This window comes from Danio rerio, chromosome 7 (genome assembly GCF_052040795.2).
Source record: "Danio rerio strain M-AB ecotype USA chromosome 7, GRCz13ab, whole genome shotgun sequence".
NCBI lineage: Eukaryota > Metazoa > Chordata > Actinopteri > Cypriniformes > Danionidae > Danio > Danio rerio.
In genome coordinates, this window is record NC_141027.1 from 46,899,137 (window position 1) to 46,917,327 (window position 18,191).

At 37.0% G+C, this 18,191-nt stretch overlaps 1 protein-coding gene across 16 annotated transcripts in view; it reads left to right on the forward strand.

Annotated features, from left to right (window-relative positions):
- znf536 (zinc finger protein 536) overlaps positions 1-18,191 on the forward strand; it is a 497,364-nt gene that overhangs the window by 29,876 nt on the left and 449,297 nt on the right. The window contains exon 1 of one of the 16 annotated variants that reach the window (XM_087261709.1): positions 9,895-10,080. The exons of 14 other annotated variants lie outside the window; for them this stretch is intronic. The gene's annotated coding sequence lies outside the window, so the exon portion shown is untranslated. Of the gene's footprint in view, positions 1-9,894; positions 10,081-18,191 lie in introns of those variants that run through there. One more of the 16 variants, XM_087261707.1, reaches the window with a different exon arrangement.

The following is an 18,191-nucleotide window of genomic DNA, read 5'->3' on the forward strand; positions in this document are numbered from 1 at the left end:
TAAATAATTGAAACATTTGTCAGTACTTAGTTTAAACATTAGTCGCCACAGTGGAATGAACCTCCAACTTATCCAGCATGTTTTTACACAGCAGACACCCTTCCAGCTGCAACCCAGTACTGGGAAACACCCAGAAACACTCATTCACACACATAAACTACAATTTAGTTTATTCAATTCACCTCTATCACATGTGTTTGGACTGTGGGGGAAACCGGAGCACCCGGAGGAAACCCATGCGAACACAGGGAGAACATGCAAGCTCCACACAGAAATGTCAACTGACCCAGCCGAGACTTGAATCTGTGACCTTCTTGCTGTGATGCGACAGTGCTAACCACTGAGCCACCGTGCTGCCTCAGTGCATTTTTAATAATTTAAAATAAAATAAAGCTTTGTAGGATTGCAAATTTTTTTTCAGGTCAGAAAAAGTGTGTTGTTTCATCTTCATATAAATGTTAGTATTTGGCTGAATGATGATGAACATTATTATTTCACCCCTATTATGACACTTTACGTTTGTTTAAGCGATTGAAGAATATATTTTTCTTGCATTTAATAGGTTTGCTATGTATATAGATACATATAAAGTACGTATTATATTTTTACAAAGATATACATTTTTATATACAGTGCTCAGCATAAATGAGTACACCCCATTTTGAAAATTAATATTTGTATCCATTTCTCAGTAAATATAGGCAATGTATTTTGGTGCATTTAAACAAAACAGATTTGTTAAACAGATATTCTTATTAAAATAACATTTTAGTCACCAAACAAATGTAGAAATTGAAAGAGAATACAATTAAATTCAAGCAAAATATTGCACAAAAAAGAACCTACAAAATGTCAACAAAATGTCCTTTTTTTGTTTCTCTTGAATTTTCCTCCTTTTAAAATTTGTATTTAATATTTTTCTATAACATATACATTTGGCTGTACAAGTTTTTGAACCTAGTAATCATAAGTTATCTTTTTAGATGGGCTCCAGATTTGGTTTGAGTACTGACTAATCTAATGTTTGTGCCCAAATATAATATTAAATAGCTTCCTAATAAAAATATGAAGTTAAAAAAGAGAAATTTGAGAGGGGTGTACTTATATATGCTGAGCACTGTATCAACTTTGTAAATTTAATTTAATGCAGACACCAAATATGTGACATTAGATTATTAAAATGGCAATAAAATGAAATGATCATGTGACAATAATGGATAAGTATTGTCAGATCTAAATGAACTCTAAGACAGTTATTTTAAATAGTTATAACTTTTCACCAAAACAAAGAGTTTTATTATATTCTTGATCAGACAAAATTTTGATCTTGCAAATATTTCATCAGTAGTGAGGAAACCAAGCTGTAAAATTTGACGAGCATTATATGCATCATTATATTATTTTATTATATCATTATGTGCATCATTATACGGCTCGCTGATGGAGACTAAAAAGTATTTGAAAGGCTTGTAAAATATCGAAACTTTCTTAAAGCTATTTGAGGGCTCTTTGCAGTTTACCTTTCAAGTTTACATCAGCTCAAACAAACTTGTCATTGCGAAGCTTCCAAGGTGAGGAGGGGTGTGTGTGTGTGTGTGTGTGTGTGTGTGTGTGTGTGTGTACGCCGGCTGCTCTCCGGCACAGTGATGAAGTGATTTTTAAATGAAAATACACCTGTCTTTAGGACAAATACGTGGCACTAATTACTTGTCTAACCTAAATCTCCTACTGCCAGATGTTGCTAAAATACAGAGAGACAGAGACAAATTGTGCGCCACTCTTTTAGCCAGTGCACAAATATAGACGTTTAAATCATTTTTTCCTTGACCCTGTTAGAGAGGCATTCAATGTGAGGACTAAGTCAAGGCTGAGACTAATTGTAACGGTATGGTAGGTATCGTCTAATCTTGTCTCACTCCAGTCTGTCCCTGACATAAGAGGGATTATACTCTTATCTACCCCTCCTCCTTGTGTTCCCCTACTCTCCAATTCACATTTCTATTTCAGTTACGTCCTTTTCACCTCTCCGTACCCGTCTTGCCCTTCTCTCCTTCACTCCAGCTCTCCTCGCTGTCAAAAAAAATACACACAATGACTTATACAAAGTGCTAAAGAATTTTGAGGCATGCGTTAGATTCGCAGAGGCCCTCGAAAAAATCTGTGAGGTGTCAGTTACAGTAACCCGGTAAGAACCAGCCAGGAAGATGAAGACAAATCTTTCCCTTGACTGCTCACTACCAACAAAAGAGCCTGATGGAGAAATCAACCTCTCTCTCTCTCGGTTCTCATTCTCATCTTCTCTTCCTTTCAGTGCCTCTTTCCCATTTCCTAACTGTCTATATTTGAATTCTGTATGAGGGGGAAATTACGTGCGGCCACCACAAACAGCCTGCCTCTCCTTTACTTTAAAAGACAGGATAATGAGAGAGAATATCTATTTGCTCAGCGTAATGTGTGTGTTCACACTGATGTTAAGAGACTGGCGTGCACGTTTCTGCAGCAGGGGAGAGGAATGGGACGTGGCCTTATATGCATTCCGTTAGACTCGCCTGTTGGTAATGGACTGTGTGGAATTATTTACTCTCCTTTTTTTGTTTTGTTGTAAAAAGCAATTCTCATTTACGGTGAGAACGCTGAAAACTGTGTCATATTGTTGTGCCCTTGGAGAAAGTTGGGTTTTTAAGTGCTTTGCTCAAGGCGCAGCAAACATTACTCAGATGAATAGCAGGACATTAAAGCCTGGAGCCCTTCGTCTTTAAGTCAAAATACAAAATCGGAATTTAAAGCAACCTTGCTCTTTTTCTAAATGCACTGTAGAAAGTGCTGGGCACCACCAGTGGTGGAAAGAGTACTGAAAAATCACTCACTCAAAAATTTTCCTTGAGCTTAGTCTCTTAATTCATCAGGGATCACCACAGAGGAATTACCGCCAACTTATCCAGCACATGTTTTACACAGCTGATGCCCTTCCAGCTGTAACCCAGTACTGGAAAACATCCATACACACTCTTTCACCCTTATGCACTATGGCCAATTTAGTCTATTAAATTAATCTTTAACCACATCTTTGGACCATGTCCATACCGTCTTTATAACCATACCCATACCCATGTCTTTGGACTGCATGTCTTTGTGCTGAACCGAAGCACCCAGAGGAAACCCACCTGAATACAGGGAGAACATTCTCACTACACACAGAAATGCCAACTGACCCAGCCAGGACTCAAACCAGTGACCTTCTTGCTGTGAGGCGACAGTGTTAACCACTGAGCCACCGTGCCACCCCACTGAAAAATCATACTCAATTAGAAGTATCATTACTTGCCCATAAATATACACTGTAAAACCCAACAGTCAACTTTATCAAATGAAATGATTGTAGTAAACTCAAAATCGACTGAAAGTTAATTCTACTCATTTGAAAGGAGTTTTAAACTCAGTGTTGAAGGTAATGAGTTAATTAAATACCCCATTCAACTTAAATGGAGTAAGTTTACAGTACTCATATAGATATTTGCCTTAACTTATTGGGTTTCGCAGTTCTCTGTTGATTTGATTTCTCTTTAATTATTGGGGTTTTCTGTGCTCAAATTACTTTAATTTACTCAAATGGTTTAAGTTCACAATACTCATTAAGATTTTTTTTTTAAACTTTAATGGTTTATTGCAATCGGTTTCCTCAAACAGTTTGAGTTACCTTAACTTATTGGCTTTTACAGTGCTGTGCAAGTAGAGTAAACATTTCAGCTGTATTACTCAAAATATGAGTACTTTTTGAAAGTAATCGAGCATATAGTGAGTAGTGAGTATTACACAGTGAAAGGTGAAGCAAGTACATGTAATTTGTGCATCTGTATGAAAATGTAACATTCTGCAGTGCATTTATTTATTGTTTTAGGTCATTTCAGTCATCATACAGTCGACATCCGCCATATTCTTATCAGTGAAATGCAGTGTGTAATGGTTTTGTGTCTCGAGGTTGTTCTTTATGTTGCAATTTGATTGGACAAGAAAAATAAAAAAGTTGAATTGAATACAGGTTGAAGGAAAATATTGGAGAACAAAATACAGATACTGCCCTAAAAATGTACTCAAGTGAAAGTAAAAGTACACATTTTTAAAATTACAATTCCTGACAAAAACTACTCAATTACAGTAATTTGAGTATTTGGAATTTGTTGCTGCACACTACTGGGTACCACACAATCGATTTGTGTTGAGACAACATAAAGGAATTAAGTTAATTTATTCGTTTTTGCAAAATTAAGTGGAATGAACATAAACAATTAGGTTGTCCTAAATAAAGCCCCAAGAAGTGTGTTGTTTCAGCTTATTTTATATGAGTAGTTAAAAAAAAAAAAGCTAATGTAATATTTTTTTTTTGATAGTGTGGATGTATACCTAATGAGTCAGTCATGATATATACTTACTTTAATATAGTTTTGTAAAGTATATGGTGTAATTGTTTTTTTTATTTTCAGGATACTTCAGCTTAAAATTTAATTGTACCATTTATTCACCGTCAAGTGGTTCCAAACCTTTATGAGTTTCTTACTTCTGTTGAACACAAAAGAAGATATTTTTGAAGAAAGCTGAAAACCTGTAATCATGTACTTTCATAGTAAAAAAAAAAATACTATTCAATGGTTGTAGGTTTTCAGCTTTCCTTACAATATCTTCTTTTGTGTTTAACAGAATAAATAAATTCAAAAAGGTTTGAAACAAGTAAAAGGTGAGTAAATGTTGACATGATTTTCACTATCCCTTTAATGCATCCATGTGTTCATCAGTATTATCTGCAAATCAGATTATACTCTTATCTCTATTTACAGCTTTAGTTTTGTGTATTATTTGTCTATATGTGATTATTTGTTCATAGATTTTTTTCAAAATTAACTAAGTATTCTAAATCACTAGATTCCGTTGATGCATTTATTTTATTATTAATAATATATTTTTTATATTATTTTTTTATTATTATTTCTACAAAATGCTAAAACATTTAATAATAATAATAATAATAATAATAATAATAATAATAATAATAATAATACATTTTATTTATAATGCACTTTTCTAAGACCCAAGTGCTACAACAACATCAAACATGCAATAAAATATAAGTATACATAAAAAAGTTCTAAAATATAAACACAGAATAATCAGGAATCTAAAAATGCAGTCTTAAAAAGTCTTATTATTTCTTACCTACATTTTTTGTCTTTTTTTTAGTCAATATATCTACACATTCTTAAATCAAGTCAATTTTCTAGTTTTCTAGACAATCAAAACATATTGTCCTGTTTTGACAAATAATTGTCAAAATTAGGTGCGTTGTTTCATAAAATAAGGAAAATAATCTTATGTCAAAAGGAAAAAACAGTACTGTTTTGCTTACCCTATTGGCAGATTATTTTGCTTGTTTTAAGGAAAAGCTCACTTACATTTGGCATATTTCTTTAGACAAGACTATATATAGTTGCTTGTCTAGAAATTGCTTCTTGATTCAAGCTTCTTGATTTAAATCTAAGACATAATTTTATTTTGTATTGCATTTGATAGATTCACTGTCCACCTTACTCTCACCTACTCACCAGTGAGTAACATAAGCTTTGACCCACCCTCAAGTACTTTAGTTGTTTAATTGTGATGCCCACATAATGCTAGGATAAAGGACTGATTATTGAGATGATATGAATCAGTGGAACGTCAAACAAAAGAGTTCCAAAACATTTCTAATGTTTGCATATTAATCACAGACCAATCCTGTCTCAGAGGTGTTTAGCAGTTGAGTTGTTTCAAACGTGCAAAACGGACTCAAAACGAACGTTCATTTCAGTTCGGTTTATTTTGAAGTACAACAGGATCTTTATGCACTATGTCAAAGCACTATCCAAAATAGTTATAATCACAGAAATAAAGAAATATTTTACTTACAGTACATCATACATTCTCTACTTAGAAGTGAGAAAGGTAATGCTCAAATCGTGCTTTAGATGTTCAGGTCGATTTCAACTGTTTAATCAGTGGATTCACTTTCAAATGTATATGGTAAAATCGCTGCATTGTTACTGTTCTGTACAATGGCTGAGAACTGAAGAAACCCCCTACAATTGGCATTGAAACACATGTTCAAGTGTAGACCATGTGAGGGCCTACTTAAGTGAAGAATCCTAAATGGTCTCAGTGGTCTCACATAGTGAATTGCCTGAAATACTCTGATTTTGGATGTACAGTGCTAAAAATACATCTTCTCTTTAAAACCCTTACAATTACCCTAGATATTTTTTGAAGTTATAGGTTTTTAGAGTTATTTGAAGATGACCGTTTTTTTCCCCCCAAGAATAATTCACAATGTGTACCTCCAGGGAGAATTTGTCTTTCTACTGTCTTTAATGTCATCTGTCTGTCTCATTTCCTATTATCAGCATATGCTCAGAATGATGATTTCAGATAGACCACCAGTACTGTGTCCTTAACGACAGACCATCTTCATTTGACATGGCTTCCACGCCTCTGTGTGAAAAATCAATCAATCATTCTAATTATTTGTGCAAATGTACTAATTAGTTATCAGGTGCCCCCTCCGCTTGCCTCCCCAGCATCCTCTGTATTCAAAATAGGCTTCAGCACATGGGAATGGTCAGAACCATTGGCAAATATTTACTAGTCCCATCTCATTATGTCTGGAGTGGTCACATGTGCTAAAAAGCTGACCGTGAATATTTTAAAGCTCCTTGCATGGTCTAAAATTTACCTTGACCTTTTCGGTCTGGTTTGACCACAGCAGAGCTACTCCGGGGGTTCGCACTGTCCACTGCATCCATGAATTTGCCTTCATGAGTCTCGATGCTGTGCTTTGGGGTTTGGTTCGGCTGCATGCATGCAGACAGACACACACACACATAAAGGATTTTTTAGTTCTCTAAGATTTGCTTGTTAAAGACAACTGATATATTTCAGCTTTAGTGTGTCCAGGGGGAAATGCTGACCATTTTTATTTCTCAAGCTCAGTGATTAGCAAGTTGGTATTTGTCAATACAACGGTTATGAATGATTGGAACAAACCTGAATTGGGGCTATAATCTTTTTTCCGCTGTGCTTTGATATTGCTAGTCTGCATTTTTGCTTAAAAAGAAAGTGATTAATCAATAATTAATTTGAAACTCTGGCATTGACAGAGGCAAAACGATGAAAATATTTTCCATAAATCTGCTGTTTATTGCAGGCCCAACTGCACACCGATCTGCTGAACCCCGGGACTCATGTAAAGTATGGTGTGCGAATCGCTTCTCGTGTCTAGCAAAAACCTGCTGTTTTTGAAATGTGAGGCACGCTGTAGTTTATAACCAAACGTCAGGAAAGTCCTCAGAGTGCACTTCTTAATTGTGCCCAGGAGTTCATCTCCTTGTAAAGGAGACAGAGAAGAGAGTATCTGCAGTGAGCTCTTGACGGCTTGATAGGGCTGGTTAGAGGTCTCTTGGTCCTTGTTGTCTATCTAGTGCTCTGATAAAGCAGCTCTTCTCATTGTCTCTGTTTCTGACCCTAATGACACATGAATATATGTCATTGATGGCTGTTGTTCTTAATTACGGGCAGGATTTAGAAAATAAATAAATAGAATCTTGTGTATTGACTTTTGGATTAAAAAGACTTGAAAGTGGATACGTTTTAAGTAATTAAAATTGTCTGCGATAGATAGATAGATAGATAGATAGATAGATAGATAGATAGATAGATAGATAGATAGATAGATAGATAGATAGATAGATAGATAGACAAATGAACTGACAGACAGGCAGATGGATGGATGGATGAATGGATGGACAGACAGACTGATAGATAAACAGACAGATAGATATCAATCATATATATATATATATATATATATATATGTATGTGAGATTGATTGTTAGATAGATAGATAGATAGATAGATAGATAGATAGATAGATAGATAGATAGATAGATAGATAGATAGATAGATAGATAGATAGATAGATAGATAGATAGATAGACAAATGAACTGACAGACAGGTGGATGGATGGATGAATGGATGGACAGACGGACTGATAGATAAACAGACAGATAGATATCAATCATATATATATATATATATATATATATATATATATATATATATATATATATATATATATATATATATATATATATATATATATATATATATATATATATATATATATGAGATTGATTGTTAGATAGATAGATAGATAGATAGATAGATAGATAGATAGATAGATAGATAGATAGATAGATAGATAGATAGATAGATAGATAGATAGATAGATAGATAGACAAATGAACTGACAGACAGGCAGATGGATGGATGGATGGATGGATGGATGGATGAATGGATGGACAGAAGGACTGATAGATAAACAGACAGACAGATAGATATCAATCATATATATATATATATATATATATATATATATATATATATATATATATATATATATATATATATGATTGATTGATTGTTAGATAGACAGACAGACAGATAGATAGATAGATAGATAGATAGATAGATAGATAGATAGATAGATAGATAGATAGATAGATAGATAGATAGACAAATGAACTGACAGACAGGCAGATGGATGGATGGATGGATGGATGGATGGATGGATGAATGGATGGACAGAAGGACTGATAGATAAACAGACAGACAGATAGATATCAATCATATATATATATATATATATATATATATATATATATATATATATATATATATATATATATATGATTGATTGATTGTTAGATAGACAGACAGACAGATAGATAGATAGATAGATAGATAGATTGATAGATGATAGATAGATAGATAGATAGATAGATAGATAGATAGATAGATAGATAAATGAACTGACAGACAGGCAGATGGATGGATGGACGGACGGACTGATAGATAAACAGACAGACAGATAGATATCAATCATATATATTTGATTGATTGATTGTTAGATAGACGGACGGACTGACAGACGGACAGACAGAGATAGATAGATAGATAGATAGATAGATAGATAGATAGATAGATAGATAGATAGATAGATAGATAGATAGATAGATAGATAGATAGACAAATGAACTGACAGACAGGCGGATGGATGGATGGATGGATGAATGGATGGACGGACGGACGGACTGATAGATAAACAGACAGGCAGATAGATATCAATCATATATATATATATGATTGATTGATTGTTAGATAGACGGACGGACGGACGGACGGACGGACAGACAGATAGATAAATATATAGATAGATAGGTAGGTAGGTAGGTAGGTAGGTAGGTAGGTAGGTAGGTAGGTCGGTCGGTCGGTCGGTCGGTCATAATTATTTTATGACCAGATAGATAGATTTATAGCTAGATAAACAGATAGATAGATCATGATTATTTTACGACCAGATAGACAAATAGCTCGACAGACAGATCGATATATAGCGTGATAGATAGATAGATAGACAGACAGTTAGACAGATACTGAATTTACAGAACACTTGTGCTTTATTTACAGTCTGGATCATTTAAAGACAATGCTGCGTCAAAGCCAAGCTTTGATCCCTGCGCCAGCTCTTCATTTCCCAGCGGTATTCACCCCAGCCCTTCCTGGAGCATTGTTCAGGTGTACCTCCAAAGATATTTTTTAACTTCATTGTTAAGAAATCACCACTCAATGGATATTTTTCCCCTTTTCCACAATGGACAGTTTGCTTTGTCCTTTCACCCGGAAATGTTGGAGTTGTTATTTTAAACCTGGAAGTCTTGCTTTATAGTGAGACATAACTTGCAAAGACACAACATCCTCTTCCTTAGGAGAAAAGGTGGTGACCGCCAATGTCTGGTAGTCTGGTGCTCCTCAAACAGCTGGGTTTGTGTCTGGTGTGTGAATGTTTGTGGACATGTCTGAAGTACAGGCTTGACAGTAGCATTGACCAAGAGGAGGAGAAGGACCAAACACAGAACGATTTAAGGGAGGGAAGAAGATGAGAAGGGGAAGGAGTAAAGCAGCTGTGCTGGGGCCATATGCCAGCCCCTCAGAAGAAGGTAAGGTCTGTTTCTTCACATATCCCTGGCTGAACATCAGAAGGTGGTCACTGGCCACGCCACACACCCAACTAGTCAGTTTGATTTAATGAGAGGACCTTGGGATGTCACCGTCTGGCCAGAGAGGGGAAAAAGAACAAAAAAAAGAGAGAAAAAGTGACATGCTCAAGTGATCCAGCAACCTGGTTAACTGACAGATACATGCCAAAAGCCCTATGACCAGTTTAGAGAAATAGGAAAAGATCTCTCACCTTGTTGGATCGGTACATGGTTGTAGAATAAATGTGAGATACGAAGGAGAGACGGAATAAAGAAGACTGCTAATGACAGCTAGAGTGAGAATGGCTGTGGTGTCTGGCAAAGGAAACTGTGCGTGTGGCAAGGTTTTAATGATGCATCTGCTCATGTCAAATGATTCTGGACACATGGCAAACCCTTGACTGCTGGAAGCTTTGATGTCATCACACACACACACACACACATATACACAAACGCATGCTGGCACACACTTATTTTTTTCCACATAGAGACACACACACATGCTCTTGCTCATGCATGCTGAGCTATGTACCGGGCACTGGTTCCACTTTGGCCCCCTCTGGTGCTGCGGTGGCTGATTTTAATGTCCCTGCCTAATGATCTGGCAGCCCTCGAAAGGTAAATGATAATTTGCCTTAAGTGGAGCCTTTAGGCAGAAAAGACATGTATTACTTTTTCCTTTTTCGAGTAAAAAATGACAATTTGATTTTTTTCAACATGGAGTTATTAACATTCTATGCACAGATTTCCTTTCAAATACTTTCTTTTCTGTTCGTGAAAGTGTCCCACCCTGTTCAGTCAAAATTCAGGAGTCTGACCAGATGATCTCTCATCAAGGAACAGCAGTGGTGACTGAAGAAGTTTCAGCTGAAGAGGGACTGCTGGAGACCACAGTAGGAACAGAGGGACTAAACACTGATTTTAGATAAGTCGTCCCCTCTGAAGACTCACTGTGTAATGGCTTTGTGAAACAAAGCTCACTGGAGGCTTTATACAGACATAGCTGGCAGAAATTAACTGGTGTTTCATCAGTCAAAAGAACTGTTGCTGCTGTCTACTGTTCCGCTGTCTTAGAAGAAGAAAGCAGTTTTCTGTATGCCACTTCTGGCATTTTTTCTTAATATACAACAGTTTGAAGCATCAGGTGGTCAGATAGCACTTTCTGTAATGATCTCAGTGGATATAGCTGTTTGTTTGGGAATGCTAGCCTCAAACAGTGCAGCTGACACAGTATATCAGAGTTTCTACAGCAGGTGCAATAGCTGCAGCAGCAGCAGGCTCTGATCCATTGAAGCAGTACAGGACTGAGATAAAAAGTCAGGTTGGCTCGAAGTGGTCAGGGTCCCTTCCCTGGTGTCTGGTAATTGGTTATGGTAAACTGGAGTTCAGGGCTTGCTTTTGCCTTACTGGTAATGGGAGATGAGAGCTAAGGCCTTTTGGCAGTGGCTGATTGCCACAGACTATTTGGAAGGTTACAGGCACGTGGACGCCCTCTTTCTTTCACAGGATCCTCCCTTTCTGTCCCCGCTGAGGGTATTATAAGCAGCCAGATGCTCCAGTATCTGTCCTGAGGGAATGGAGGTTAACCGCTGGCTTGAGTGTTTTTCACCAAAGGCGCGAGAATGGGAGGTATCCTTTCTCCGTTCATCTTCCTCGCATCTGCGTCTCTTGTGCCTTTCTATCACTTTCCTCATCTTTAGATGGTCAAACAGTGTGCCGTTAAAGATCTCTTACTCTTTTGCTGGTTAATGACCAAATTTGCCACTTAAAAGATGATGTTTTAGACCTTTTTATTTCTCTTAAGGTTGGAGCTTTAACGATAATGCGGCTTTTTAGCGATCATAGCGTAAAGTGAGAGCGGAAATGTGATTCTGAGACATTAGGTGTTAATGCAGTGGTTTCGCTACAGCAAAGAATATTAGCTGTTTGATCTTTGAGTGATTCTTCAATAGGGGAGCCCCAGGTGCTGCGCCTTAGGAAACATCTGAAATGGTTAAGAGCACTCTCTCTTTACTGTAATGGAGTAAAAAGACTGGATATCGTATGTGCATTTGGAATATAAAATTCCTCTAGGAGCACAGACTAACTGGAATGTAACATTAACTCATAGCTTGCACTCAAGAAGATTTGACTGGTAAAGGCATTTTCAGTTGGGAAAACAGAGGTCTTGTAGCCCAGGCGCCATAGAGTTTTGTTTTTTTTTTGTCTGGATGCAGAGTAGACTATACCTCATTTTGTTGCTTTTACTTCCTTAGTTCTTGCTTCACCATTTCCTTCATATCTCAATGGACTTGCACCCATCTGCTAGCCTGCTAACTCATCCTATTCTTCATCTGCATGTCCTGATGAAAGCTCATTAACACTTCTCAATGAGGGAGACTTGTCCTCCTAAAACTAACCCTGAGCGGTCTCTATTAAGATCATGTGGACACATGGTTTTTTCATGGCCTGCGATTCTGTCTCTTTATTTCCAGACTGTGACTAACGGTAATAAAGAAGACCACTTCTTTGAAATGTTGTTATTCTTTTTCAGCAGCAATCTTTGATTCTCCAGGCAAGCCATCCCACTAGTGCACAGCTGCTTGCTTGGCTTGTTGTTTTTGGCACAGCTTTGGTGTTAGCATGCCCGCTACCGGTTTTGTATAGTACACACTGAAGCCCCGGCACTTAAAAAAAAGAACTCAACTAGCTGCCACCAAACCAACATTTTAAAAGGACAGGACACTTGACGGAGCAAGCAAGTTGCAAGTGAGTGCTGTGCAAAACTGGGAGACCTCTTTCTAAGAACACAAAGACCCCAAGGTTACCTGGAACAGCCACTGATCCTGTTCCAAGATCTGAATTCCTCTTTCATGCCATTCCATTCCTCAACACTTCATGTCTGCCAGGTGCGGTTTGCCTGACCTTGGCAGTTTATTGAGATTATATGTTTACCAGCTCCTCTTGATAAATGCTGTCTTGTCTCCTCTTCCCTATCTCTCACATTCCCACAACAATACCGCATTATTCCCCAGCCGTGCGTCTCTCCTTCACTGGATTACCCTGAGGATGGATATGCCAGAAGTGGAGTAAGCTAATAGCTTTGAGTAACACACAGCCAAAGAATATGTGTGTGTTTGTGTAGTGCATGAGGGAGTGAGAGAACATGTTTGTGCTCGGCCCATGGTTGGTCCAACAGATGTCAGTCATACGTTTTTGATAGGATCTCAGTGAGAGTTCACACAGTATGGCAAAATTGTTGATTAATATGGTGCCAGACAAGTTTTCATTTTTGGCTGAAGTTAGTCTTAACTATAGTGCTGTTGAATAGCATTCATTTATTGAAAAGAAGTAGTGCCTATACTTTCCTGGTTACAGTTTACATTTCATTTAACTACCAGTAATAATTAATTACTACTGTACTTACAGGGTTAGAATGTGTGTTAGGTTTAGTGTTAAGCCCCTGTCAGATCACATGATTTTTATTGTCGGTAATGAAAGTCACTATGTCAGATTATGCAATTTTATCTTTATAAAATCTTGACTTGTTGTGAGTAACAAATGTGCCAGACTACACATTCCATCACGATCAGTTATTCCATGATATCTATGTCAAGCGTTTTTTTTTTTTTTTTCCCAAAGCAGTCACAAGTGTTGCTATAACAAAATTTTTTTTCATTAATTTCAATGTGTTTTAGCTTATGTCAATCTCAATAAATGCTGATGCTTGCTGACAACTAGGCTACATTATTTAAGGGCATTCGTTATGACATTGGTAGGAAGAACTACATATTTCCTTTTTAATATTAAGATATTTTTTTTATCTAAAAGTATTTTTTACAGCCATGGGCTGCCTATTAAACACATCCTCACCTAAACTTGCTGTGAGTGAGAAAGAGAAAATGAAAGCACATCAGCAGCAAAGAAAAATCAGATGCTCAAGACTCAAGACAAATAATGACATTAAAATATTTGCAGAACGGACCGGAACAAATCATCTACCAGTACAGTTGAGTAGTGGATTGGCACAACCAAAAAATAATTCATATATTTTTTAGGAAAAGAACTTTTTGAAACAAATTTAGTTTAATATAATTTGTATCTTAATTGTAATGTATTTTTTTTTGTTAGTTATCTACTAGATAAACAAGAATAGTGAATAACATCTGAGGCGAAGTGCTTCAAAACCAGTCCGCTATATGCTTTAGCACCAAAGCACAAACTGGTTTGTTAAATAAAATAAAATCTAGCCTAAATAAAATTACATTGAAATATTTACAGTTTCTTATATTATTTAATAATAATAATAATAATTAAAAAAATGCTATTTAACATATTAAACTTTTCATTTTTAGTGACAAAATAATCCATTGCCTGTGAGTTTCAATTTAATACTTTTAATCAAGTAATATGAATAAGCAAGATGCGCTTTTACAATGTATTAGCAGCACTGAATGTGTTTCTAGATTACCTTGGAAGAACAAACTCAGTTGAAAGGCTGAGAGAACTCAGAAAGTTGTTGTGACAATTGAGATGTCTGCATATTTGTGATCTTATATTGATTGATCTTATCCATCCGAGACCCACAAATAAATATGCAGCCTATTTTATGATTATCTGACCCACATATTAACATCAGCACCTGCTAATATAACTGATAAATGTTGTGCTCCTATTGTCCACTGTCACCCACGTGATGGTACTCGCAGTGAAGGTTGGAGAAAAAATTAAACATGCTAGACTTTCTGTAATGTAATGTAATGTATTTATATAGAACATTTATCGTGTATGGCCAAACACCCAAATCACTTCACAACCGTGAGGGGGGTCTCTCCACACTACCACCAGTGTGCAGCATCCACTTGGATGATGTGACGGCAGCCACAAGACAACGGCGCCAGTGTACTCACCACACGCCAGCTATACAGGTGTAGTGGAGAATCAGTAATAGAGCCAATTCAGCGGATGGGGATGATTGGGAGGCCATGATGGGTAAGAGCCTAGAGGGAATTTGGCCAGGACATCGGGGTTGCACCCTTATTCTTTACGAGAAGCGCCATGGGATTTTTAATTACAAGAGACAGTCAGGACCTCTGTTTAATGTCTCATCCGAAAGACGGATGCAATGGTATCGTGAGGCATCGCCGACATGGTATCGGTTGTCATGAACTATGCCACATTATACAAGAAGAAATGAGTGAATCTTGTGTCACGAATCCCAGTTGTCATTTATGACTCCCCACGACACCCAATGTGATCTGACTAGGACTAGTTACATGTATTTATGCATAATCAATTCTAATTACGATTGTAAGTACATGGAACATCTGTAACGGGGACACCTCAAAATAAAGTGTTACTGTTGTGTCTCATACGTTAATTGTCCAAAAAGGTCAACCAGTTCAGCAAGCCGTTAGGTTTGTTTTAAACTGTAATTGTAAGTTTCACATTGTCTGGGTTGTGTGAGGTGCTGTCGGTTCTAACATTACATCATGTCTTTTCTTGCTGTTAAGTGTAGATCGGTCAATATGGTTAAAAAAGCTGAGCTAACACCTAAATGCTTTAGGATTGATATTTGGGTCTGGCTTCCTGTCTCACGCTTTTTTGCTCAGAGCCAGATGTGAATGTAATGTTTTTACCTTTTTTTTTCTTACACAAGGGGTGATATTAGACAAACAGGATGTTGTGTTTTAACTTGATCATTGGTAGGTTTGTCCTGTGTTTCATTCACCTGCGTGTACGAGTGGCAGTATTTAGCTGTGTTCTGCTCCTGTGCCGTGATATTGTTGCTGGCAAATATGTGATGTGGGGGGTGGGAGTTTTTGTGTGTGTTTGTATTTATGTGTGTGTGTGTGTGCATGTGTGTACGTTGGCGAGGACAGGGGGAGAGGGGCACGGTTACCACGGAAATGGATGTGTTGGCCTCATCAGAGGGCTCCCAGCTGGTGTGGGTTCGGAAGCTCGTCTTGGCAAGCGAACGGTCAGGGGGGAGTTTGCATCTGTGCAGCCTTGGCGCTCAGCTGGAGGGGGTTGGGGAGGTTTGGGGCATCTTTCCCCCCACACGTCAGGTTTTAAAGGGGACCCACCCACTGCCACCACACAATCCCACTGGTCTTTACACTGGGATCCATAGAGTTGTCCACTGTTGTTCCTCTTAGTGGTGTCAGTGTCCCTCTTTTGTCTTCTCTTGCTCTTCTGTAGATGTACTATCAGCACATTTTCTCTCTCCTTTTCCATCTTCCTTTTACTTATTTCTTGTGTCCTCAATTCTTACACCTTTCCCTGCTCCGTTTTCCATCTGCAGCTGGAGCCTCTGTCCTACAAATGTTTCTCTTAAATTCATTAAATTTGGGATTGTGTGACTTGCATTTTGGGCCTTACTTTTCTGTCTTTCTCTGTCTAGTATATATAGAAACAGCAGTCATTCTACAGGTGTTTAGAGATTTGACCTATTGATCTTTGCCCCTTAGAGTGTGTTGTGCAGTTGTTTAAGGCTTGTGTAAACAGACTGAGAGTTGTTGAGACATTTGACCTCTGACCTCACAATGGGAAGCAGTGTGTGAGCTGGTACAAAGGTCAGTGATCTAATTATCATGTATTGTCCTTGCCCGTGTGCTTAATTCTCACTGTTTAGTAATGACAATGACAAATTAACTTTTTAAACTTTTATGCTATCAGATGCCCAGCATTAAATAAGCTAGTGCTATTAGAGACAATTGATAATAAACCAATAATTTATTAGTAAAATTATTAATACTAGTAATAATTATTGTAATAATAAAACAATGTACTGGATAAGTTGGTGGTTCATTCTGCTATGGTGACCCCTGATTATTAAAGAGATTAAAAATAAATTAATAATAATAATAATAATAATAATAGTAATAATAATAATAATAATAAAATGTTGTAAATAATTTAATTATTAATAGAATGTACAGCATAATGTAATTTATTTAGTGAATTAATTGCCATAATAACTGTCTGGGGTAGACATCGATTTTAAAAAAAAAGCATGAAGGTAAATATCTCTTAGTTAAAAAAATAATTTAGAGCAAACCAAAATGGATTTGTAGGGATCTAATTATTGCACATTTATAAAAGAAAATTTCTTGCACAGCTGCCTACTGTATATATGCAATGATGGACCAGAAGACTGAGCATGTTGAGCATTTGCAGCTTTGATTAACAGTGTCAGGAAACAGGCAACAGGTCAAATAGACAGGCAACAGGTCAAATTCAGACTACAATCACAAGTCATGGGACAGGTAATAGGTCAGGTCAAGCAACAACAATCAAAACAGGCTAGGGTCTGGGCAGGCAGTGAATAATCAAAGTACAGAGTCACAACAATAAAACAATCCAGATGGAGAAAAAAAAATGCTCAGAAATATTCAACAAGGCAAAACAAGTATTTGCAATGACAGTGGCTGGGTTTGAAATGGCATATTTGCTTGCTGCTTTCTGGCTACTATTTTTTAGGAATAGTGTGTAAGGCATTATACATTGTGCAGTTTTTAAAGGGTAGTGTGCTGTGATGTTGTATCATGACATGCATGCACAGAATGTTAATGCAGCACAGCTAAATTAAACTAAATTGAACTTTAAATCTGACATCTGTACTTTACTAGAACTATGTCAAGCTGCTTTGACAAAATCTACATTGTAAAAAGCACTATATAAATAAACATAAATTGAATTGAATATTTTGAAGTGTTACGGCAGATATACAAAATCAAGTCAAGTTTAACAAATAAGCAATAATCCTTACAAACTTCTCCAAGCATTCACTTTTTCATCAAGCAGTCTAAAAAGTTAGCAGGGGCAGCAGGGTGGCTCAGTTGTTAGCACTGTTGCCTCACAGCAAGCAAGTTGTGGTTAAAGTACCGGTTGCATTTCTGTGTGGAGTTTCCATGTTCTCCCCATGTTTGTGTGGGTTTCCTCTGGGTTCTCTGGTTTGCCCCGCGGTCTAAAGGCATGCGGTGTAGGTGAATTGGGTAAACAGAATTAGCCTTCGTGTATGAGTGTGCGTGAATGAGAGTGTATGAGTGTTTCCCAGCATGGTGCTGGGTTGCAGCTGGAAGTGCATCCTC